Source organism: Micromys minutus (assembly GCF_963924665.1).
Source record: "Micromys minutus genome assembly, chromosome: 1".
Taxonomy (NCBI): Eukaryota; Metazoa; Chordata; class Mammalia; order Rodentia; family Muridae; genus Micromys; species Micromys minutus.
In genome coordinates, this window is record NC_137969.1 from 122383390 (window position 1) to 122408255 (window position 24866).

At 44.4% G+C, this 24866-nt stretch overlaps 1 protein-coding gene across 1 annotated transcript in view; it reads right to left on the bottom strand.

The window, feature by feature from the left end:
• Positions 1-24866, bottom strand: part of RBM47 (RNA binding motif protein 47) — a 121278-nt gene that overhangs the window by 22688 nt on the left and 73724 nt on the right. Inside the window, exon 3 of the mRNA XM_080939324.1 lies at positions 350-476. The gene's annotated coding sequence lies outside the window, so the exon portion shown is untranslated. The remainder of the gene's footprint in view (positions 1-349; positions 477-24866) is intronic.

Below are 24866 nucleotides of genomic sequence, written 5' to 3' on the forward strand. Positions count from 1 at the left end.
TAGTGATACATTAAAAGAAAAAAAAAACAAAAGAAGAAAAAAGAAAGGAAAGACAGACAGACAGACAGACTAATGTTCTCTGAGAAGCAGACCGTAAGCAGCCCAGGTTACTCCAGTCTCTTTCTACAGAAAGAGACACGTCCTTTCAAGCCACAATGATGTGGTGTGTACAGATAAATAAGGATTTGTAGCACAAGCTCAAAGAAAATCATCATCCCATGTAACATCCCACTAATTCACCGTGTGAACACGCCAGGCACGCATCACCTCCCAGATGTCCTGTTTGACAGGAAGGGGAATGATGTTCTTACTGAAGTAGGGGAGAAAGTATTCTGAGAGGTGCACTCACCAGAGGTCACCGACTGGATTGGTCCTGGTTCTTTATATGGAAGATAGAACAAGAGAATTTGCCAAGACTCGGGCAGCTTGCTTGGGATTTCTCTGTTCAGTTCGTGAAGTGTCCTTTGAGGCAAACCCTAAAGCAGTGAAGAAAACGTTAGAAATGTTTTTGTTTTCCTTTATTTCAATATAAGTTTCACATGGGCCTAGAAACTGAATGACTCATTCCCCAACTGAACTATCATTACACCGGTCACTCAAGAAACCAAGAAATGCAACTCCCTCTCTTATCCTTGATTTGAGCCAGGAACAGGAACATTTTCTTTCATTTGGTGTGTTTTGATCTTTTGAACAGTCATGACTTAGAGATTCGCATACTGCTTAGGAAAAATACAGTTGCAGCCAGAGACTCACGAAAGACCTACCTCCTTATACAGAGATAAACATATTGAGCTTGAGATCTCCTACATGGCTCGTGGTGTTATGTGACATCACTAATAAGTCATTACTAGTGCCGGACCACATCCAAAGCCTGTCCCCAAGACCACAGGAACAAGGCTCAGCAGTCCACCTGCAACTAACCAGAGTTCGCTCGAGAGTGACCAGCTGCCCTGAAATCACAGTCAAGATGTCTTGAGAATTTTTTTCAAGGAGAGAGTTATGAAAAGAAAAGTATTGGTTCAGGTCTTCAGTTAATGTTAGAAATCCTAAGAGTACAAAATACTCAGATGAAGGGGATGTAAGATTCAAGTTCAAATGTTCAAGACAAACAGACACATTAGATAAAGTATGGCAGTATATTCTACCTTCAGTCCATATATGGAGACATACTCTGCCCAGCCTTCACAACTATCAACAGACCCCATCAGACCACCTGAACACAAGGAGGAACCCTAGCCAGGCCATGTATAAAAAAACAATATATCCAAAATGCCTCAGAAAATTTCTTAAAAAAAAAAAAAAAAAGTTCTCAAAGGGGGAAAAAAAAAAAGGACACAGGCTTAGAGAGCTGCAGCCAATAAACGTGAGCTCTTGATACACACATACAGTCTTTACCCAGCACTGAGAAATAGCTGTGTGTCATCTGCCACCCATCCAACACCAAAGTTTGATAAACCTTAGACATTAAAGTGCAAATTATAAGCTGTGACTTGAAATCAATTGCAGCGTCACGGCCACAGAATAAAATGTAGGCTCCTGGGCGCCCTCCGTGAGGGGAGATATTCCGTAGAAATATCACAAACCTCATAGCATTAGCACAGAACTTTGAGGCTCCCCACTGTGTATGTGAGTAAATGTTCCCCCTTAGCGATGCAATATCTCGGCACATTGCTAATACGCCGAGGGGGTAGTCAGAGCTATGTAAGTAACAAAATTCCTTCAAGTATAACATGTAGGCTCAATACTTCAATATTTGCTATTCTTTTTGTTCACAAAAAAATAAAAAGAAAACTCAGAATGAAACTCATAAGCTTGGATCTATCTACTTATCTTTTTTTTTTCTCTTTCAAGAAGTAAATCTTATAGTTGTTCCTGGCTCCCAGCAAATGTTGGGAAAGTTGATGTGGTGGTGCAGGCCTTTAATCCCAGCACTCAGGAGACAGAGGCAGGTGGATCTGGGAGTTCAAGGCCAGCCTGGTCTACAAAGTGAATCTCAGGACAGACAAGAATATCCAAAATAAAACAAAGCAAAAACCCCAGCATAGTAGGGTCAGCTGTTGTAGGATGTGTCCATTTATATTGTCTACCCTTGTCTTATTTTGGCTCCTATTCTTTCTGAATTTTGTCAGAGTGCATATAGTCCTTGTTGGCTTTAGTGGGAATACTCGGTTGGAATTTGTTTTTTGAGACAGGCTACCACACTGGAATCCCACACCTGGAATTCATGGCAAACTTCCTGCCTCAGACTCACACGAATGTGAAGACTATAGATGTAAGTCAGTGTGTCAGGTTGCCACACTTGGTTTCTTTTTTGAATTATTATTGCTATTATTATTAGTGTGTGTGTGGTATGTGTGATTATTATTATTATTATTATTATTATTATTATTATTATTATTATTATTATTATTATTATTATTATTATTGTGTGTGTGTGTGTGTGTGTGTGTGTGTGATGTGTGCATGTATGGTGCTGGTGCTTTGTGGAATTCTCTCCTCCCACCTCCATACGGGCTCTATGAGTTGAAATCAGGTGACAGCTGTGCATTGTCAGGCAGGAAGAACAGTTACCAGCTGAGGCAGTGCACACAGCCCACCCATTTAAGAAGCAAAAGCTTTACAATTGCTCTTTTCTTTTAAAATAAAAGCTTCCTTTTAAAAGACTTAATTCTCTTTCTTTTTCATCTTATGTGTATGAGTGTTTTGCTGCAGGAATAATTTTTATTGGAAACAGATTCTTAGGATAAACCTGTTGCCCACTCTCAAGGAGGAAGCACACGGGCTACCCGAGCTACCAGGAAACTGCGGCTGGGAGTCGGACTGCTAGTTGCCACTTGGTCCTGCGCATGCTCTGAACTGCCAAGGCCTCAGCTCTATCACTCACGTCCTTGTTCCGTGAATTAAAGAGCCCACATTTGGAGTAGGCTGTAAGCCGCCAGCCTGTAGCTTCGGTAGCGTCCTGGACTACCATCCCAGTCACTCCTGCCCACGACAATGAATCCAAAGTGGTCTTTAAAATCCTACGATTGGGTCCTATCAGCTTATTGTTGGATCTTGCCACTGTCGTTAGTGTAAAGTCAGCATCCTCATAAGACCTGAAGTTCTCATCCAGCTTCATCTCCTGACATCTTCTCCTACAGGTCATTCCTGGTATATCAGATCCTCCCATATCCCTTGTATGGGCTAGCCTGAGCTCAGCCATACATTTCATCCTTCTGTGAAGCAGTGTGGGGGGACACAGGGACATGTGTCATCTAACACTCTTTGTGACACTAGGTTGAGCCCCAGGAAGTTGCCATATTGAAGGACAAGCATGGCAGAATTTTGACCTATGGTCTGAGCTTATAGTAACTGTTAGGACTGAGCTTATGCTCAGCCAAATTAAAACTTTACCAGGGCAGAATCTGGTCTGATCACCATCCAGACCCCAACCCAGTCCTGAGCCAGATCCAGTGCTTAACATTAATGCGAGACATCACTGTGACTTTTCTTAATACCAAGTATTGAATCTTAATATTGTCACTGGCCATTCAAGTCATATCTATTCCCAAGAATTTAAAAAGAATAAAGAAATGGGATGAATAAGCCAAAGGTAATATTTTCACATCTGACATTTTTGCAAATTTTCTCAGGACTGGCTCCTGACCTAGGACAGAAACGAGAACTTGATTTTGAAATCAGTAAATATAACAACGTGATGTATATTTTCCCAAGGATAGGACTCAGCTTATCCGAAAGACATCACATATGGACTTATTTTAAATCTCATGTGTTTCTCACTGCTTGTCAGCAAGGGAAACCAGAAAAGTTGGAGTTATTTCCCTTAAAGCTTTCCCTACGTGACAGAACTCAGCTAAGGAAACACAGCATTCAAAGTTTGCTTGGATGGACCTTTTAGAAGCATGCTTCAGCCTTATATTCAAAGAACGATTCCTGAAATCTCCTCCGTATTTCTGTGTCTCCCCCTCCTCATCACTTCTGTGTCTCCCCCTCCTCAAATGAAGAAACCAAGGGGAGGCCATGCCAGGGTGAAGTGTAGGATGGGCAAGGCTAAGGCCTCAGCTTGGAGCCAGTGACAGCAGCAGCAGTTCAGTCCTTGCTTGAATCCTCGCTGTACATCAGGCATAGTGCTAATGTACGTGACTTGAGTGACATCATCGACTTAATTCACTGGAGGCAAGAACTATAATCCTGCTCATGTGAGAGATAAGAAAACAGCACAGAGAGACTGACCGGAGACTAAGGTCTGTTAATTGAATATGGTGAAGCGGAAATCCAAACCCAGAGGGACTGAGAATCTTAGCTCTAAATTAGTATGCCTATAAGAGAGTCCAGTAGGTCCAGTTTTGGGAGAGTTGAAAATTCCAATTGTGCTATTAGAGGGAGGAAGAGGAGGAGCAGGAGGAAAGAAGGAGGAGAAGAAGGAGAAAAGAAGGAGGAGAAAAGGAGGAAAAAAGAAGAAGGAGAAGGAAGAGGAAAGGAGGAGAAGAAGGAGAAAAGAAGGAGAAGGATAAAAGGAGGAAAAGGAGAAATAGAGGAGAGAAGAAGAAAGAAAAAAGACAAACTGCTATAGATCTTCAGAAACCATCCAAAGGCCTATGTTTCAAAAGGCTTGGGGACAGTAAGAGGTGGGACCTCAGGAAATCTGAGGTCATTGCTTGAGAGTGACGGAGATGTGGGGCCCCAGGCCTGATTTTTATACTTCTTGGTTATGAGGGAAACAGCTTGGCTCCATCATGCACCACGCTGTGTCCTTGCCACAGGCCCAAAGCAACAGAGCCAATCAATTGTGACCTGTAACTTCTAAAGGACCAAGGCAACACAGTCCATTCCTATGAGGCAGAGCATCACCCTGTAGCCCAGGTTAACCCCAAACTCAGCAATCTTCCTTCCCCACCTTTTCTCGTGCTAGAATCGAATAGCCTGAGTCACTACCTCTTAGTCCCTAAATTCTTAAAAGGCCATCCCATTTCGGAAAGTTTTTGAGACATCAAAGATCCTGTGAAATGATGAAGTGAAGTCTGCAGCTTTGGTTTCTATTTTGTGGCTAAACGATACCTAGTCCGGCAGCTCTTTCTTACTAACGTTTCACAAAAGGACTCATCTCTTCAGACCAGGAAAATGAGTATGTTAAAATTCACACCATAGGAATATGAACTAAGCAGACCACTGTGTCTTTATGAAGAGCCATGAGAAGGCCACTCCTCACCGTCTTTGCACGTTGACATCTGACCCTTTTTATAACGTGCACCTTGTACCAGTGAAACCTAAGGCGCCAGCTGGTTACTTATTAAACTTGGGTGCCAAAGGCTGACTTGTACAAGTGACACTGTTAACTGCCCGGCCTGGCCTGTGTGCAGGAGTGGATCGGGCAAACCTTATAGCTGTGAATTTTTGTCATATCGGCAGAATTCAACAACAAATTGCAGCAATTCGTGTCTGACCTCTGATCCCCAAGGATCATCTGAACCTTTGAACCTCAGCTTGGAATTGAGAAACAGCGAGGAGATGGTTAGTAATCATTCTCCCAAGTCAGGTAAATAGTTAACACCGTGGCCATTGCTCGGCCCGAAAGCCCAACCCGCAGAGATCAGGGAGAGCGAGAGACACTGGAAGGCGCCATTGAGAGCAAACTTCAGGAAGGAAAAGAGGTATTTTGGGCAAATCTAGTAAAAAGCAGAATATTTCAGGATGAAAACCCTCTTTAAATAAATACATCAAACTATGAAAAGGGGAATGGTACCAGAAAGAAGGCTCGGTCAGCTAAGTGCTCACTCTGCGCCATTCTGACCAACTGACTGGATCCCCACAGCCCAGATAAAGGCAGGAGAGAACCAGCTTCATTATAAGTTGTCCTCTGACCTAGTCAGTGAACCATGGCGTGAACACACACACACACACACACACACACACACACACACACACACACCACATAAGTGTGCGCGTACCTTTAATATCCAGTGACAACCACACTAACATTCTCTTTACAAATTAGATAAAAATAACAAATACTAGACGCTTTTTGATGTAATGTTTTTATCCAACAGTACCATGTCTCAGCCCTTAAATAAATGTCCAGACTATTCTGTTACAAGATGCAAACCCACACTCAGCCACTCTCAGACCAAAGTGGAAAACTAGTGTCAGACGTTACAGATACGTTTACCTTTGATACTGACAAGAGAATCCTCGGGTGAGTACAGGCTGACCAGTGGACCGACAGGAGCATCTGATGCTCTGTGCCAGTGCAGACCGATGGCGGTGAGGGGTCCTCCACGATGGCGGAGGGCTCCTATGACTAGAGAGGTGCCTCACCTGATGATCAGCTTTTACTGAGCACTATGCAAGTCGCTTCATTTTTAGGTAGATAGGTGAAAGAGACATTCTGCTTTCTGGTCGTTGTGGGATGTAGAGCAGACCCCAGGTATCACAGTTAAAACGCATAGAGCCTACGGTTAAATTCACTTCTTAAAATTATTGTCTGTTTGAAAAAGAATGTCTCAAAGTAGAGTACCCAAGAGGAAATACCAGGGCTACGGTTTTATGGATTGGCATACTGCTAATTCCTGATTCATTTTTAGTTATCGAATTTCTCTGAAGACAGCCGATGCGGCATCATCGACAAACCCTCGCTTATACCCCCTATATTTGTAACGATCTAGACTTTTTTCAAGTGGAAAGCCGTAAGACTAAACAAGGTCTTTAAAAAAAATCCCACCCACAACCAGAGAACTGGTGGCAGGGCAAACAGAGCAGTGTTTAAAATTCTCAAGAACTTACAGATGCATACACCACGTTTAATTAAAACAAAACCAAAACAGATTGTTCGATAGACCGGCACTAAATCGCCTTAACCAAACACAACCACCATCTCCACACCTCAATGAAAATAAAGAAGGTCTCCCTACCTTTCCCGGCTTGAACCTTGATGCACAGGCTTACTGTGACCACAGCCCGGCTTGGCTTAGGCAACCTTTGCCCCTAACCCCAGGAACAGCGTGATTGCCCTACGTGGCTCCTGGCTCTGCATTGGCCAATGGCTTTTAGCCTTGGGAGTCATTCGCTAAGGACACCTGGAGTGAGTTTGAAGGCGTGGCTCAGAAAGCAGGGAGGGGCCACAGCTATCCTGGGGAAATGCTTAGTAGCTGTACAAAGATTAGTGTAAAACCTACTCAGAGATGACTGGGGAAATCCCAAGAAAACACTGGCATTGCGCAGAGAGAAAATCTGAAGGAAATAATTTAATAGTGAATAGAAGGAAATCAATGATTTTCTTTCCAATCATCTTGGAGAATCCTGTGGGTGCCTACTGCTCTTGTACCCCTGAATATAAGAAAAATAGTAATTCCTACTTCGTGTGGGGTGTTCTGGGGGTTAAATAAACATATTTAATCGAGCAAAATGTTGTTTGGCAAATAGAAAATACTAAAAAGCAGCACTGTGTGGTATTAGCCACGGTAACAGTTCTAATCCCAGAATTTGGGGGAATGCACTTGGAGGCTCAACAGGTCAAGGCCAGCATAATCTTCCAAGTAAGACTGCCTCAAAAGTCTTGAAGAAAAACGAGGTATTACCATGATTTCTTGGAAATGCTGAATTTTTTGCAAATGTTACTTTTTCCCTTCCCCACCTTCATCGTATCTAGGGTAGATAACTTGGATTATTGGGTACTCTCTCATCCAAACGCTACCAAAAATCATATTTATAAATACAATAAAAATATGCAAAAGTCCCACATGAGCATGATTGTTAACAAAGCTGAAATAGATTCACCTGTAAGAAGCTGAGACAAGTTTGGTAAACTGAGCTTCATGGTAATAACAGCACATGGGGAAGATCCCAAGCATTTTGGAGTAAATGCACTCCATCTCACCTGAGCTGGAGCCTCCTCCAAGATCCCTCTGGAAACAGAGTTAGGAAATCAGAGGAGGGGAAGAGAAACTGGGGTGGGGGGTTAGGTCTTGCCATCAAGTGACTCCCAGTACTCTCTGAACTCCACTTTCTGGGTATGAAAGTGAGCTACACAGCCTAAAAAGAAATGAAAACCTGTCAGTCTTCCTAAGGTAACATTTCAGACTGGGCACAGGGCAGTGTACTGTGTGTGCCTAGCATGTGCAAAGGCCCTGGATTGAACCCCAAGATGGGAGTAGGAAAGCTAGGTTTGCTGATGCACCTGCAATCCCAGTGCTGGGGAGGTGGTCAGGAGTTCAAAGTCATCTTGGCCTACATAGCCGGTTCAAGGCCAGCCCGAATTACACAAAGTCAAAAAATTATCAATACTGAGAAAGATTAGTAACCTAATAAAGGACAGAAATTTAAAAAAAAATCTAAGATTATAAGCCGCTAAATATTACATAAAACCAAACTCCTAGGCTAACTGAAGGAAAATAAAAAGAATTCATAGTGACTAAGCCACTAGTTTAAAATATACATATTTTAAGCTTGGGGGCTGTGGTGGTATACCTTTAAGTCCAGCACTTGGGAGGCAGAGGCAGGCAGATCTTTGAGTTCGAGGCCAGCCTGGTCTACATATAATTTTTAGAAACAAATTTAAAGTCCTTAACTACAAATAGAACCCATAAACGTTTTAAAAAATATCTGTGTAATCAGGGTGTCTCGTGCCTCAGTGAGTACATGATCCAAGGACAGGGATTATTTCCTTCACCAGGTGGGTCCCAAGAGTCAAATTCAGGTTAGCAGGTTTGGTGGCAGGAGCCTTTACCTGCTAAGTGCTCTTCTCTGGCCCAGAAGGTAAGGTACACGCTATCCTTGCTGAAGACCAGGGTTAAATTCTCTGCCTCCACACGGAGGCTCAACCCTGCATAATTCCTAGCACCAGAAGATCTTATGCCCCCTTCTGGCTTCAGTGGGCATTGCAAGCACATGGTGCAAAAGACATACAAGCAGGTAAAACACAGAAATGAGACTAAACACACCGTTAAAAATTAGTATAAGAAAAAAAAATCACTGCATTTACAGCATGTTTTGAACATTAGCATTTCAGGTCTGGGGGCTTTTCATAAGAATGCGTGTATGTGTGTGAGTTCTTATAATAAATACGTGTTCTTATAATAAGCACTGCCCTAAAGTGCAAAGTAGAGCCCTTCAAGGGGCAGAGTGTAGGAGTGCTTAGTCAGCATGTGCAGAACCCTGGGTCTAAAAAATCACAAGATTTGGGAGCTAAGAGCAACTAGCTTTTCAGATAAGACTTAAAAGCAGTAATTATGACGACAATTATAGCCTGCCTTCAACATGAAAATAAAGTGAAACCTTCACGCTGTGGCTTTGAACAAAGTTGGCTTTAATAAACTCAAGAAATATAGAGAAGAAAAAAAGAAGAAAAAGCCAGAAGTTACCTCCCTCACCCACATAGACGTTTATCCACCCCCACAACTCCTCACAGCCCCCTCTGTGAGCATACAAAGGTGATGTAAGCCACTTCAGATCCAACTGGCTTGAAGCAAGCAGTTAAATCCTGTCTGAAGAACTGGTCCCCAGTCTTCACAAAGCTCCTTTGTTTTAGAGTCCCAGGTGGTGGCTCAGAGGGTAAGGAGATAGAACAAAGTGTGGAAGCCCTAAGGTAGACTTGGTTGTGTAAAGGAAAGAAACAAACCTGAGACTAGTGGGGGAGGGAAGGTGTAGACATTATGAAGTTGTATCAACCATTTTTACTTATTTCTAGTGTTTTGTTTTACTATGGGGTGTATATGTATGACATTTTAGTGAGGGTATGAGCCACATGGGGGCAGAGATCTGAGGACATATTTGCTGAGTCTATTCTCTGTCGATATTTGTGTGGGTCCTGGGGGCTTGAACTTGGGTCAGCGGGCTTGGATGGCAAGCATTTTACTCTTTGCTGTTTTTCTGAGACTGAATCTAATACATCCAAAGCTGGCTTCAGACTTGCTATGCACCCGAAGATGACCTTGAACTCCTGATCCTCCTCTCTCTGTCTTCCACGTGCTGGGACGTAGAGTGAACCACAATGTGCAGTTGCCAGTGTGAACCATAGTGATCGCGGGGTCTTTTCCTTTGCTTGCCAGACAAGCCCTCTACTGACTGGCCTGTGTTCCCAGCCCTTTATAGGCTATCTTAAGTACAGGGGATATCTGATCAGGCCAAATCAAACCTTACTAAAGTAGTATTTTTAAATTGTAATTCATGTACATGTTAAAATAGAACCAATGTAAAGACTATGCCAATGTGTATTTGTTTTTTTTTTTTTTTTTTTTTACATATAATACACTGTTTCTAGAAATACATTTGATAACATTTAATTGTTTGTGGAAGGGTGGGCATAAATGTGTGGGGATCAGAGGCCAACTTGCAGAAGTCAGTTCTCTCCCTCCACCACGAGGTTTCCAGGGAGCTGAGTCATGTCATCAGGCTTGGTGGCAAGCACATCCTCTAAGCCACCTCAGCATCTCATTTGGTGCTATTCTGAATTCCAAAGGCTTTGCCAAAATTACTGTTTGCATCAGTGCATGACTAACTTATAAGAGATTGTTCATATGCACGCATGCACGCACACACAGCACAGAAAACATTGGTACCAAAGCCACATAGCTGTGTTAACAGTGTTAGCAACAGTTGTCCATGACAATTACAACTAATTACACCTCCCTGGAAAGGAGCTGGGACATACAGAAGTTCCCACAGACAGACCTGAATGAACAAAGGCACCGTAGTATTATTTTCCTCGTTAGACTGTCAAACACCCCATTATAGCACTTTATAGCACTTAGCATAGGTTATAGTATATATTGGGGGTAAAGTATAAATAAACTCTAAGGTATTTCATCTTCAAATTTAAAAATGGGGTCAGGAGTTAGTCCAGTGGCTAGCGCTTGGCTAGTCTGATCAAAACCCTGGTTTAGACCTTCTGCATACCAGACAGGCAATGGGAGCTTTGATCCCAAAGGTGATCCTCGAAACCATTACACCACACGGTGGATTTATATAAAATCTAAACCTTAGCCAGGTGGGCTAGCTGTTCTATTTTGTCTTTTTGCTGCTGTGATAAACACCAACATTAACTAGGGGAGGAGAAGGGTTTATTGGGCTTACATGTCTACATCATAGTCTATTACTCAGGGGTGTCAGGACAAGAACTCGAGTAGAATCTGGAATTCTTATACAATTCAGGACCACCAGCCCAGAAGTGACACCACCACACTGGGCTGGGCCTTCTACATTATTGTGGTGGTTTGAATGAGAACCGTCCCCATAGGCCATTTGAATGCTCAGTCCCTAGTTGGTGGAACTGTTTAGGAAGGATTAGGTGTGGTCTTGGCAGGTAGCAGTCACTTCAGAGTAGATTTTGAGGTTTCAAAAGCCCATGCCATGCCCAGTTAGCTCCCTTCTGGCTGCATAAACACCGGGTGCTATCACTTCCCAGCCTTCCCGTGTCTCAGCAGTCCCGTTATTTCCCTTGCCGGGCTATTCAGCTACTACAGGCCAAAGGCTGAGAGCGGTGAGTGCCTGCTCTGCCTTGTGCTTGTGGATCCGGTGTAAACTCTCAGCTCCTTCTCCAGCACCATGCCTGCTGGCCTGCCTGCTGCCACACTCCTGCCATGATGATCGTGAACTGAAAACCCTCAGGAACAGTAAGCAAGCCCCCAATTCGATGCTTTCTTTAATAAGTAGCTTTGGTCACAATGTCTCTTCAGAGCAATAAAAGCATACCTTAAAATAGTCAATCAAGGAAAAAAAAAAAAAAAAAAAACCTCCAACCGACGTGTTCTCAGGCCAATCCGATGGGGCAATTCCTACATCCAGGTAACACTGTTTTGTGTCAACTTGACGAAATTTAGTGAACACAGTAGTGTATGTCTAGAATCTAAGTACCTGGAAAGTGAAGGCAGGAGGATCAGAAGTTCAAAGCCAAGCTGGGGTACAACGGGAGTCAAGGCTAGCCTGGGCTACATGAGGTACAATGGGAGTTGGGAGTTAAAGCTAGCCTGGGCTACATGAGATTTTATCTTAAAATAGACCCAAACAAAACCTGTCATCCAACTGAAAAGTCTCCAAACTTAAGACTGATTTTTAAAGGTGTGTGTGTGTGTGTGTGTGTGTGTGTGTGTGTAACAAAGATATTCAATGCTTTAAAGGGTAAGACAGTAATTAATAACAACTACCATTTGCAAAGTTCATTTATATATAACTGGCAGGAACAGTTCTAGGTAAGGGGGCTACAGTAGCGTCATACAAAACACCAAATCTCACCCTTATGAGCCTTATAATCTCTTAGGGGAAAACAGACGGCGAATGAGGCATCCAACAGGCATAATCGTCATGCTAGACTGCAATGTCTGCAGAGGAGAGCAACTTGGGGACCAGAGCGTGTCACCAGGTCCTCAGACTCACTCAGGAAAAAATATATACAAATTACTAGTTATACAAATTAGGTGACGTGCCAGGCCTATTGTTGTGCCTGGAGTCCCAGTGCTTTGAAGGCAAGAGAACGGTTACACGTTTCAGGGAAGCCTGGGCTGTACGGCGTGACAAAGCCGTAACTAAAGTGTGAGACCCTGTTTCAAAAACACCAGCAATAGCTGAGTGGTGGCGGCGCACGTCTTTAATCCCAGCACTTGGGAAGCAGAGGCAGGTGGATCTCTGAGAGTTCAAGGTCAGCCTGGTCCACAGTGTGAGTTCTAGGACAGCCAGGGCTGTTACACAGAGAAACCTCCTCTTGAAATACCAACCAAACAACCAACCAAAATCAAAATAAAGCAAACCCAAACCCACAGCCTGAAGCATCTACAGTGAATATATCGCATGCATTTATCTTCTCATGAAATATGCTATTTATCTAAGCATGTTAAGATTTATTTAACTCACAAGTACTTGATGTTTACATAGGAGTAGCTATCGAACATGAACCTAGGTCAGGCTGCAGCCACCTTAAGCAAAGAGCAGACGGCAGGTCTGTTACTGGGAGATGAAATCCGGGAGGGTGGAGAGATGACTCTTGCAGAAGACCTCAGTTCAGTTCCCAGAATCCACTTTTAGCTATTTACTCTGAATTTGAGCAAGAGGGGGGCGGGGACAAGCAGCCCCTTTTATAGTGTCAGGTAACTGGGTGGGAGCACACCTAGCTATTGCTAGGTTAACTGAGGGGTGGGGTATACCTGGCTGTTGCTAGGTAACTGAGGGGTGGGGTTTACAGAATCCCAACATGGGTTGCATGTGCACATATGAAACCTAGGCACATTTAAATTCTAAAGGAGGTTTTCTGAAGGTCTCATAATAAGGAATAATCCAGATACCTTCTTTTCCTTGTTGCAATATTATGACTGTCGTTTAGCTGCAGGGTGAGAATAAAACTGTATGCATTTTTTGAGCAATTCCTCAAAAGCACAGAATGGTTCCAGCCACATACCCTCACACAACAGAGTTTCAATGCCATCTGCCTGGAGCGTTCAGAAGGGCATTACCATCCTTCTCAGGAAAGGAACTCCGGGCACATAAATTAGAATTTTTTTAAATGCACCATTTTCATAATGGACCTTGGCCCTCAGCCTGGACCAAACCCTCCAGATTTGTTTAGGGAAATCCATCTCCTGCTTCGTTCCATCAGCACCACACTATGAATGAGCTGCAGTTATCGCGGATGGTGACAGAGATGTGGAGACCAATGGGATCATGACCCCAGACTCGGTAGGTTCCTGTCAGCTCACAGTGACAGTAAGCAAGTGATGGTAGGCAAGGGAGGTGCCAGCCAAAACTAAATATTCAGCTTTGTGCCAACGTTGGGCTCAATGTATGGAAGCCCAATGTGTTAGTCTTATGTAACCCTTACAATGACGTAGTGAGTACCTTATTCCACACATATGAAAAATGTGGCTCCAAGGACTTAAATACGCTGCTCAATGTCTCACGGCAAAGAGAAAAGTCACACCTAGTCAGAGAGACCCCACAACCTATGCCTTAGCCCGTAGGCCGACCAAGCGGCATGGACTTCATCACAGAGGGGTAAGAGACCAATGGGCCAGTTTCTCTGTGTGGTGTGTGAAGGGGAGTCTGCAGGTGCTTGGCGCTGGCACCTGCTGTTCACACACAGTGTGAACGATGGGGTTTGGAGAGCAGAGACGGCAGTGGGGTGCGTAATGATCTAACAGAAAGGAGCTACTAGAGAACCAAAAGGCACTAGGCTCTGAGGTACCCAGGAGGTGATGGCAAGAACGCTGTTGGGGCGTTCAAGGACACCCCAGGCAAAACAGCAAGTACCAGGCCAGCCAAGGGCACATAGTAAGGCCTTATTGTAAAACAGAACATCAAACTCCAGGCAAAGACCATGTGGCCAAGAATTCAGGGGAAGATCAGATTGGACTTAATGAGTGGGAAAACGAATGCACAAGGTTGGTGGGAAGGAAAGGACGGGTCTGGGAGGGGCTGGGGGAGAGAGTAAATAGTAAATATTTAGGGAGTAAATGAATGAAAACTCATTATGCCAAATTTTCAAACAACTAAAAATTACAAAAATGGAAAAACAATAAAATTAACAAAAGCCAAGAAAGTTAGGCTCTTGTTTGTTTTTAAGGAAAATAACATTGACAAACCTGTAGCAAAAGGGCAAGGAGGACAGAAAACTCATCTTACTAAACTCAGGAGAACGGGAGACATCACAAACAACACAAAGAAACAGAAGGGTCACAAAGAAATGCCATGAACAGTGTGGGCTAAGACAAGTGTGAGCTAGGAACAGTGTGTGCACTATGAACAGTGTGAGCTATGAAAAACATGTGCACTATGAACAGTGTGTACACTATGAACAGTGTGAGCTATGAACAGTGTGTGCACTATGACCAGTGTGAGCTATGAAAAGCATGTACACTATGAACAGTGTGTGCACTATGAACAGTGTGTGCACTATGAACAGTGTGCACTATGAACAGTGTGAGCTATGAACAGTGTGTGCACTATGAACAGTGTGCACTATGAACAGTGTGAGCTATGAACAGTGTGTGCACTATGAACAGTGTGCACCAGTTAGCCCATAACCCCATATTTCTGGGGGAAATAAGCTCCAAAAATAAGCAACAGGAAATCTAGAGCTACAGAGATGGCTCAGCAGGTAGGGTCACTTGGTGCTATCTCAGAGGACTTAAGTTCTGTTCCTGCATCAAGCAGCTCACAGGCCCCACTCCAGCTCCAGGTCTGATGCCCTCATGTGACAGCCTCAGGCACCCGTGATCAGCCAGCATCCGGCTCTGGCCACCTGCTATCATCCCTCCCTCGCCACTACGGACCCTCCTTCTCTTAGAACCATAAGCCATAATAAACTCTTTCTTAAGTTGCTTTTGGTTGTGATATTTTACCATTTACAAGCCAGGCAGATCAAGAGTCCAAGTTGGCATAAGCCACATGAGACCACTGTGTCTCAAACCAGCGACAACAGGAAAGGGGGCTGTACGGGTAAAAGATGAGAACATGGGTAAAGGCCCGAAACTTTGCACTTGTTCCCCAGAACCCATATGTAGAAAGAGTAAACTGACAGTTTCAGGTTATCCACTGACTTCCATGGCAACACACACACACACACACACACACACATGCACACACACACACACACACACACACACATCACATTTTTTAAAAATTCAAAGTCAAACCAATTTTAAAAAGTATTATAAACTGTGATTGAGCATGACTTATCCCATGGGCTTACCACATAAAAATCAGCCAGTAAAACACACAATAGTAACAAAACCAGAATCACACAAGTATCTGAACCATCGTGGAAATGCATGACACAATCAACAAACTCTCATAATTCTAACAATCAGCAAATAAAACAGAAGAAACTCCTCCCGCCTGGTTGCCTTTAACTTCTCAAACAAAACCAACAGCACCTTACAACCAATTGTAAAAGACTCAGCACCTCCCCTCCCCCGGGTCGGGAACAAGGACAAATTGCCTTTTATTCAACGCTGTACTAGAGGCTCCAACCATAGCAATTAGGCAAAGGAAAGAAACATAGGTTGTCCACACAGGAAGCCCAGAAGTAAAACGAGATACAGACGAAGTATCAATGCAGAGAAGGACGCAGCACACACAACACAGCCCCCATCGCATGTGCACACACTTAGTAAGCAATCTACAGTAAGAAATTACAAGAACCAAGAGATCAGAGAGGACACACATCTCCTGCAAGTTGTCTTCTGACCTCCAAGCGAATGAGGGGATGTGTACCCGTCCCATAAATACACACAGATAAAAACTATGGGTTGGGGTTGTGCTGAAGGCAAAAACAAAACAAACAAACAAAACACAGATAATTAATTAAAATGGGAGATCATAAAATGGGAGAAAACATTTGCAAAGCACATTTCTGCTAATACCTTTTATCTGGAATACATAAAAAAAAAACCCACCATAAATAATAAAAAAGATAAACAATTTAAAAATAGATGAAGGAACTGAATAAGTATTTCTCCAAAGACCCATCCATGGCCAGGAAGCACACAAGGCTGGATAAGCACGTGCGGTCATTGGTCATCGGAAAATGCACAGCAGTATCACAGTGCAAGTCACCCTACATTCACGGGAATGGCTACCACTAAAAGACAACACACAGAGAGATAGAGATACAGGAGAGGGTGGGAACTGGGAGAGCAGGGGCTGATAAAAGGGAATAAGTAAATTAATTACTTTTTTAAAAGGACAAACAGCATATGTTAATTGAGACAAGAAATCAGAACCTCCTTCCCACACTGCTGCTGGAACTGTCAGATGGTACAGCCATTCAAGCTGACCACAGCTCCTGTGATGTTACCACACGATTCAGAATCTCCATCATAAACATGCATCCAAGAGAGATAAAGAGCCACGACTTCACGAAAATTTGAGAACGGGGTTTGGGTAGGCAGCTTGTGAATTTGTGAAGTCCTGAGTTCAGATCCTCAGCACCATAGTAAAAGCCCGACACAGGGCATGCACCTGGGGGTGGGAGGCTGAGGCAGGCCAGTTATGGGGTGTTCCCCGTCCAGCCAGTCTAGCAGAAAGGGAAAGCTCAACGAGAGGTCTCAAAGTAAGGCAGAGAGTAAGAGGAAGATATCAATGCTGACTTCTGGCCTTTGCACACACCTACATGACGAAGGAGTGAGAACACACACACACACACACACACACATTCACACATTCACACACACACATTCAAAAAACTTGTAAAGTCATAGCAGCATTACGATATCCAAAACGCAGGGGGGAAACCCCTCAAATGTAAGCAAACAAATTAAGTGGGCTATCGTCACACAGCAGAACACTGCTTTACAATAAAGAGTCATGCACTACTGATGCATGCTGTAATACACACGGGTCTTGGAAACGCTGTTCTAGGGACTGGAGAGACGGCCATTGTTTCCAGAGCAGCTGTTGCTAGTCTCAGTTCAGTTCCCAGCACCCACATCCAGCGGCAGGGGATTTGCTCTGGCCTCCATGCTCCTGTCCCTGGTCCCCCCATGCAATCATCGGATTACTCCAGGTAATAGAAAACTAAAACGTGGGATGGAAAGGAGGTGGGGGAGGGGAAAGAATATGATCAATATATGTAAGAAAAATTGTGATAGGTTTAAAATCCATGTTTGCAATTTATTTATTTTTATTGTCTGTTACTAATTCACTTTACATCCTGTTCGCTGCCCTCCCACAATCCTTCCCCCCATCTCCCCTTCTCCTCTAAGCAGGTGGGGGACCCCGGGGGTAAATCATACTCCTCTTTTTTTTTTTTTAAAGATAGTATACTAAGTGAAAGGAGGCATCATGATATAAATCCATATTATAAAATAGCCATACTGCTATGAAACCCAGCAGGTAGGTGGGTGAGAAAACAGGAGTGATTGTTAACAGACACTGGGGGGTTTAAGGTGTTGACCGTGCCCTGAATGTAGCTGTCCTGGTGGTTACTCAGCAGTGAGAACCTCTGAGAGCCATTAAATAGGTGTACCATGTCCCGGGAAAGCCGTTACATTAAAAAGTTACGGCTGTCTCCTCTCACCACCTAACCTCCAAAGGGAGCTTTGCAGAACTGTGTCCGGACTGCCCCTTCCCACGAGTCCCTTTCTGTTCTTTTTTAAGGAATAAAACTTCCGTATGCTGCTCTGCAAGCCGGAAGGCTCAGGTTATATGTTTCTCTCCCAATCTCATTTTAGACTCAAACACTTCTAAGAAAACGCTTACCATGTAGAAGAACACCAGAGACACCTCCATTCTGACCTCTGGGTGAGTGACTAAGTGTCCCACCTCTGTCCTCCTCATAGTGGACAAAAGTGCAACAAAAGGCTGTCTCCAGTCGGCCTGCTGTGTTCACTCAGCAGCCCCGTGTGACCTTTCCTTCACAGTGTTCCTCACGGTGCCTGTGCCTCTGTGTGTGTGCTAAGGGTGAGGATGGGAGCCCAGGGCCAGGCACTGCTACAGTAATTAATCTCTCACTTGAGCCTTACTCAGCAGCCAGTTATTCCTCCATCTTCTGATCCCCACAGCAATGATGCTCTCTGATATTTGCAAGAGACCAACTACACACGGACAACGCAGGGAAAAAACGGGCTTTGGAGTATGGTAAACAGTGAGTTCAAAACCTAACTCTGTCCCTTGCCACTTAGCTACCTTGGGCAAACTTCTGATGTCAGATGTATCCAAAGATCGCACAAGCCCCCAGACAATTCTCGAGCTACTGGTACAAGCTGAATACTGAGGGCCACCCCTGACTCACACATGCACTGACATGGTGGTTGGAGACAGGAAGATGGAACCAAGTAGTGAAGAGGACACCATGACACCATGACACCACAGAGGAAGTACAGGCTCTCCTGAGATGAGAGGCCTCAAGGTGTCCCCAGGATGCCTTTGGTTGACAACTAATTACTGACCCTCCTTTATGTGCCCCGAGGTTACAGCCATACAGAACTACACTCAGCACACACAAGCTTACAATGGACCAGGCTGTACAAGGACCAGTCCTCACTAACTACACTGCTAGGGAGATTAGAATGGTCACTGCTGGAGGTTTGGGGGTTTTGTTGTTGCTTTGTTTTGTTAGGTTTTTGAGACAGGAGCTCAGATGGCTCAGGCTGGCCTAAATCCACTGACCACGTGCTGGGACTACACTCTTCGCTGTATTCAGAGAGAATCGGTGTGTAACCTTGATTTTTTTTCCTGACCAGCTTTCTCTAGGACTCTCTGGTTTATTTCAAGAGATATTTATAAATGTGGCTTCCCCCCCCCCCCCCATGAGAGTAAGAAATGACAGTTTCTCAGGAGAGACTAGTCAAACACACCGTCCTCAGAGCACAAACTTAACTCAAGCTACAGCCTCTTCCCTCAAAAAAAAAAAAAAAAAAGAAAAACTTAGCTGTACACACAGAATTCTGGAGCCAGCACCGCCCAGATAGGGCAAGGACCAAGGTGGTACATGATAAGATTTCTAAACCAGAGAGCAACAGTGTCTGCACAGAGGAACCTCCAGGGGGCAGCTTACACCTGCTATCTCCCCATCCTCCAGGTCCCCAGCCCTCTCCCCAGGCCTGGAAACCACAAACACGTCAACGTGTACAGTACCAAGTAAGCAAGCAAGCATGTACACGTTCTGGGCTGGTGCACAGGCTTGTAGCCCTGCTTACCCACAATGCAGCGGGAGAGCGAGCTTCAAGTTGTCATCTGACCTTCATGAGCATTTATTGACCATGGTTGGTGTGTTGGTTATTTTTCTGGTTGCTTTGACCAAATAACATGGGGCAAGAAGCTACTTAAGACAGGAAAGGTTTATGTTGGCTCACAGTTTGAGACCACACACACACACACACACACACACACACACACACACACCACAAATAAAATGTAATAAAATTAAAAAAAAAAAAAAAAAAAAGGCTTTATGGTAAGTATTGACTAATCTGTAAAAGTAATTCTAGAAAGTACCTTCAATCAAATCTAAGCTAGTTTTGCTTAGTGTGGTAATATACAATGGATTGGGGGCCGCAACAATCAAAAGTTAACACTCTATTAAATCATATCCAAGGATACAAGCTCCCTAAAGTCGATGAAGATCCTGAGACTACCAGCAAGCCTGAGCTTCCTTTTGGTGCCCCAGCCAGTGAGCCCGAGTACAATATTCTACAGATACTCTGGGCAGTGCTGGGTACTTGATAAGTCCTTATTTAGCTACTCGGGAGGCTGAGGCAGGAAAATGGGGGTTCACAGGCTGCCTGCGTAATACAGTTAAACTATTTTAAAAGCAATGGTCAGGTCCAGCCATTTAGCACACTATTAGAATAGGTGGCTTTTACAGTTCAATCAGTGGAAACTAGACAGGTGGATCAGTAGTTGGGAGTGCGGTGCATTCTGCTCTTTCAAAGACCCGGGGTTAGTTCCTGTACCCACATAAGCAGCTCACTGCCGTCTCTAACTCCGGCTCCAGTGGGGATCTGACGGCCTCTTCTAAGCCACTCAGGGCAGCTACACTCAGAGGCTCAAAAACATGCGTGGAATCAAATATACAGTCTTTTCAACATGTTTTAAAAGATCCAATTAATGGTCAGATGAGGGCTGGAGAGACGGCTCAGTGGTTAAGCGCACTGGCTGCTCTTCCAGAGGTCCTGAGTTCAAATCCCAGCAACCACATGGTGGCTCACAACCATCTGTAATAAGATCTGACGCCCTCTTCTGGTGTGTCTGAAGACAGCTACAGTGTACTCATATATAATAAATAAATCTTTAAAAAAAAAAAAAAAAAGACTCAACTGAAGCTCAGTAGCTACTGTGGCCTTTTTTCAGCCATTGAGCTCTTCCTCTCCAGGGACAACGGGCACTTTCAGATTTTCTCATTACTCAGCCAGAGTCGCCCCCAGCTGCCACACCAGCCCCCAGCTGCCACACCAATGCTCCATCAATGCAAACTGATGAGGGCTTAGAGTGAAGGAGCGGGGAGGGGGGTGTTCTCTCTCCTTCCCCCTTCTCTCTCCTTCCTCCTTCTCTCTGTCAGACCCCATGCTTCCTCCACTTCGGTTTCATCTGTCCAGAGTTCAGCCTGTAAAGCCCTGACTCCGTGCGGCCGGCTCGCTGTTCCACCGTTCACCCCAAGGTCACATGTGTCTTATAGGTGGTCCGATACCACGGGGAGGAGTATTGGGTTACAGGGGTGAACACGCCAGATTGGGCACGCCACCTGTTGCGCTGTAGTCACTCCAACACATTTCCCACGGCAAATCTGATATACCCTTGCTGCTTTGTCCAGAGAAAGGAGTACAGAACTTCACTGGATGAATCAAGCCTGCTCTGAATTAAAGGAAGTCAAGCATGAGGAGGAAGTGATCTGAACCCCACCCCCTGCGTTGCTTAAGAAATGTTTGACCCAGCTAAGCCTGTGCTTTTCCCAGTGGCTGGCTGGGAAGGTGGAGAGAGGAGAGAGAAGCCGAGGGCTGCACCTGAGGAAGAAACGCTCTGGTGGCACAGACCTTGACAACCGTCAGCTCTGTTAAGCCTGGACATACCTTTTATCCGATTTGGAGCCAGTGACTAATGTCTGGCATCCCCCCTTCCTCTATCATCACTTTTTGAAATATGAACTATAAATAACTAAAAACCAGGGAGGGGAGAACAAAGATGGTACAGTAAAGTGGCTTCTTCTAGGCCAGGAGATCTTTCCTCAAAGGTGGTCTCAAGGCAGAAGGTAGTCACAGACCTACGGTTGCCGACCTAAGGCTGGTGCTCGCGGTTATGGGTGCAGTGAAAAGACAACATTCTTCTAAAGGAGGATGAGATGGGGCTTACTCGGTGAACAGTGACTTACAGGTTTGCCTTTGAAGGACGGGAGAGCCCAGGGCAGCGGTGAGTAATACCAGCCTAGAAAAGCTAAAGAGAATTCAGGGGCTTGAAGATTCCCACCAGTGAGCTACAACTTGGAAGTCAAAAGTCTTCCCTGTGGGTGGGAGAGAAATGGCTCAGCAGTTAAAAGTATCTGTTCTTCCAGGCGACCCAAATTCTATTTCCAGCACCCACCTGACAGCTTACAACCATCTGTAATTTGTTTTAGGAGTTCTGATGCCCTCTTCTGCCTTCCAAGGGGACAGACCTGCATGTGGTCCAGACATACAGGCAGGCAAAACATCAGCGCAAAGAAACACTCTTCCCTGTCCTTCAGCTTGCACTTGGTGACTATCTTACAGGTTTACAAGCAGGAGCATTTTAGTAATGTTGGAAATGTGACTTACATTATAATGCACGCACACCCACCATGGCCGGCAGCTTCTTATAGACTACCACTGGATATTGAAAGAGATGGCATCGGGAGGTTCGAGAACCACACATCTGTGATCCAGCTTGTGGTGGGTGGGAATTCAGGTGTTCAGATTCTCCGAAGATGCTCTGTGATTTTGCATCCTGTCTTCCGAACACACCCCCATCGTTCTTGGGTTAAGCACCGGCAGTCTTTTCTCACTTAATCTCACTTTTTGCTTTATTCTTATGTGTAAGGGTGTTGTGCCTGTGTGTGTGGGGGGGGGCATCACTTTCCTGCCTGGTGTCCACAGAGGACAAAAGTGGGCATCGAGATACCTCAAATGTGGTTTTGAGCTGCCATATGGGTGCTGGAATTGAACTAGAATCCTTTGCTCTTAACTGCTGAAGCCATCCTAGCCCCCGTTTTAAAGGTTTTGACATTCACTGCCTCACGTACGCATGTGCAAGGTGACAAGGCGTAGAAAACGTAAAACGAACTGGGTTCGCCTGCAGCAGGAACTAGGTTATTTGTGGCCATTTTCTCCCTTCAGTTGTAACCCACAAGTCTTCTTTAGTGGATTAGACTGTTTACACTTCCTCCTCAGCTTCTCCCCCTCCAGTTTTGTGATAAGGTCTTGGCAGAAATCAGACTGGGTGGGGCATGGTGGTGCAAACCAGCACTTGGGCAGCAGAGGTAGGCAGCCTTCTGTGGGTTTGAGGTTAGCCTGGTCTACGAAAGAGTCAGTCCAGGCCACCCACAATGAGTGCTTGTCTCAAAATCAAATAAAACTGACAAAAACAAAACCCTTAACAAATGAACAGGATAAGATTACTAAATCAATTGTATGGAAAATCTCCCCTAGCCCAAATACTGACACTCCTTTAACTGGTACACATTTCGCTCGAATCCTTAATTTCCTTAAAGACTGGTTTATTTTTATTTTATGTGTATGTGCGAGTGCCTATGGATCTCAGTTGTGTGCCTATTAACCACAGATGCCAGGATATCATCAGATATCTAATCTAAGTCCATTAATCACAACTTTTATATGACTAAAAAAAAGATTATTTTTGAATTGTCAACAGTAATTTCTTATCCAAAAACTCTGCTTAGGAATAAGCAAATCAAAATTGTGAAGATGATTTGTGTGTTTGTGTTTAAGAACAAAACAAAACCTCCTTTCCTTCCCCTTGTCTTTCTTTCTTGCTTTCTCTCGTTTTCTTGAAGAGACATCTCGATTTTTAGCCCAGGCTAGCCTTGATCTTACAGTAGCCACTTCAGTATCCCAGGTGCTAGAATTACAGGCTTGAAGCCAGCGCCTGGCTAAGACTGTATTTTTAAACAATGCTAGACTTCAGGTGAAGTGACACATATCTTTATTTCCAGCACTGAGGAGAGGCAGAGGCAGATGGATCTCTGTGCGTTTGAGGCCAGCCTGGGCTACGTAGAGAGACCCTGTCTAAAGGGGAGGAAGTAATGCTCCACTACCATTCATAAGCCAGCATCTCCACATACCTAATTTCTCTATTTAAAATACACTATCCAAATCTGTTTCCTACTTAAAACAAATCTCTTTATTTTTCCTGCGGCAAACAGGCGCGCTCTTGAGAAGTGTAACCAGCACACCAGCTCAGAGAGCAGGCAAGAATGGGTAGAGGTTTCTCTATATCACCAGGCCTGGAAAAATATGAAGGGCCAGAGGTGAGTAGGGTCCCTCATCCAGATATGTGTTCCTTCAACAGAAGCCACTGCCCGGCCCTTTCTACGTTCAAATTCTTATGCAGCACAAACAGTCCTTATCATACAAGTGGGATTCTAGTCATAGGAGAGTGCCCTTCAGTCTGCTATCTTTGAAAAGGGATATTTATTGCTTTCTTAGACAAACACATCAAAAAACAGCAAAAAAATGTAGGCAAATTGCTCTAATTTTCTTATTAAATGATGAAAGACATCAATCCCTAACACTTGGGAGGCTAAGGCAGGAGGATTGTGAGTTTGAAGCCATCCTGGGCAATATCTAAGTTAGTTGTTGAGTTACAGAGTGAGTGAAATTCTTCATTAAACAACTACAGCGTGGGCAAGCAGGTGTTTCCTAAGTTCTTTATAATGAAAAGTCATCATTGGAAAAGCAGAATGAGATCTTTGTTTGGCTGCTTCCGGAGTTTGCATATACAGCGAGCAAACACACAGGCGGGACAGTCATTTAAACAACGGTTGATTTAAATGTTGGGCTTTCACAATCCTTAAGTCAGGGGAGGGGGGCCGAACAGGGCGTTTAGTCAGTCTCTTGAACTCAGGAGTCCAGGTTCATTCGTGGGCCCAAAATTCCATCTAGGAATTCCATAGGAAAGGAAGGCCAGGCAAAATCACTGGGTTCCAGTGGTGTGCCAGACTCTGACACACCAAACATTACCTCAGCGATGGCACTCAGAACCCACCTGGTGTTGGCATACCATGGAAGAAGCTTAGGGTCAAACAGAAAGGCCACAGAGCCAAACCAGTAACCATTTGGATGTGTCTCTGCAATTTCCTTCACAAGAATACGGGGAGTAGAGCTCTTGGCAATCAGGCCTGGGGGTGCATACTTGCAATCCCAGCTTTCGGGAGGCAGGAAGAGGTAGGCTTGTTGCAAGCTCAAGGTCAGCCTCAA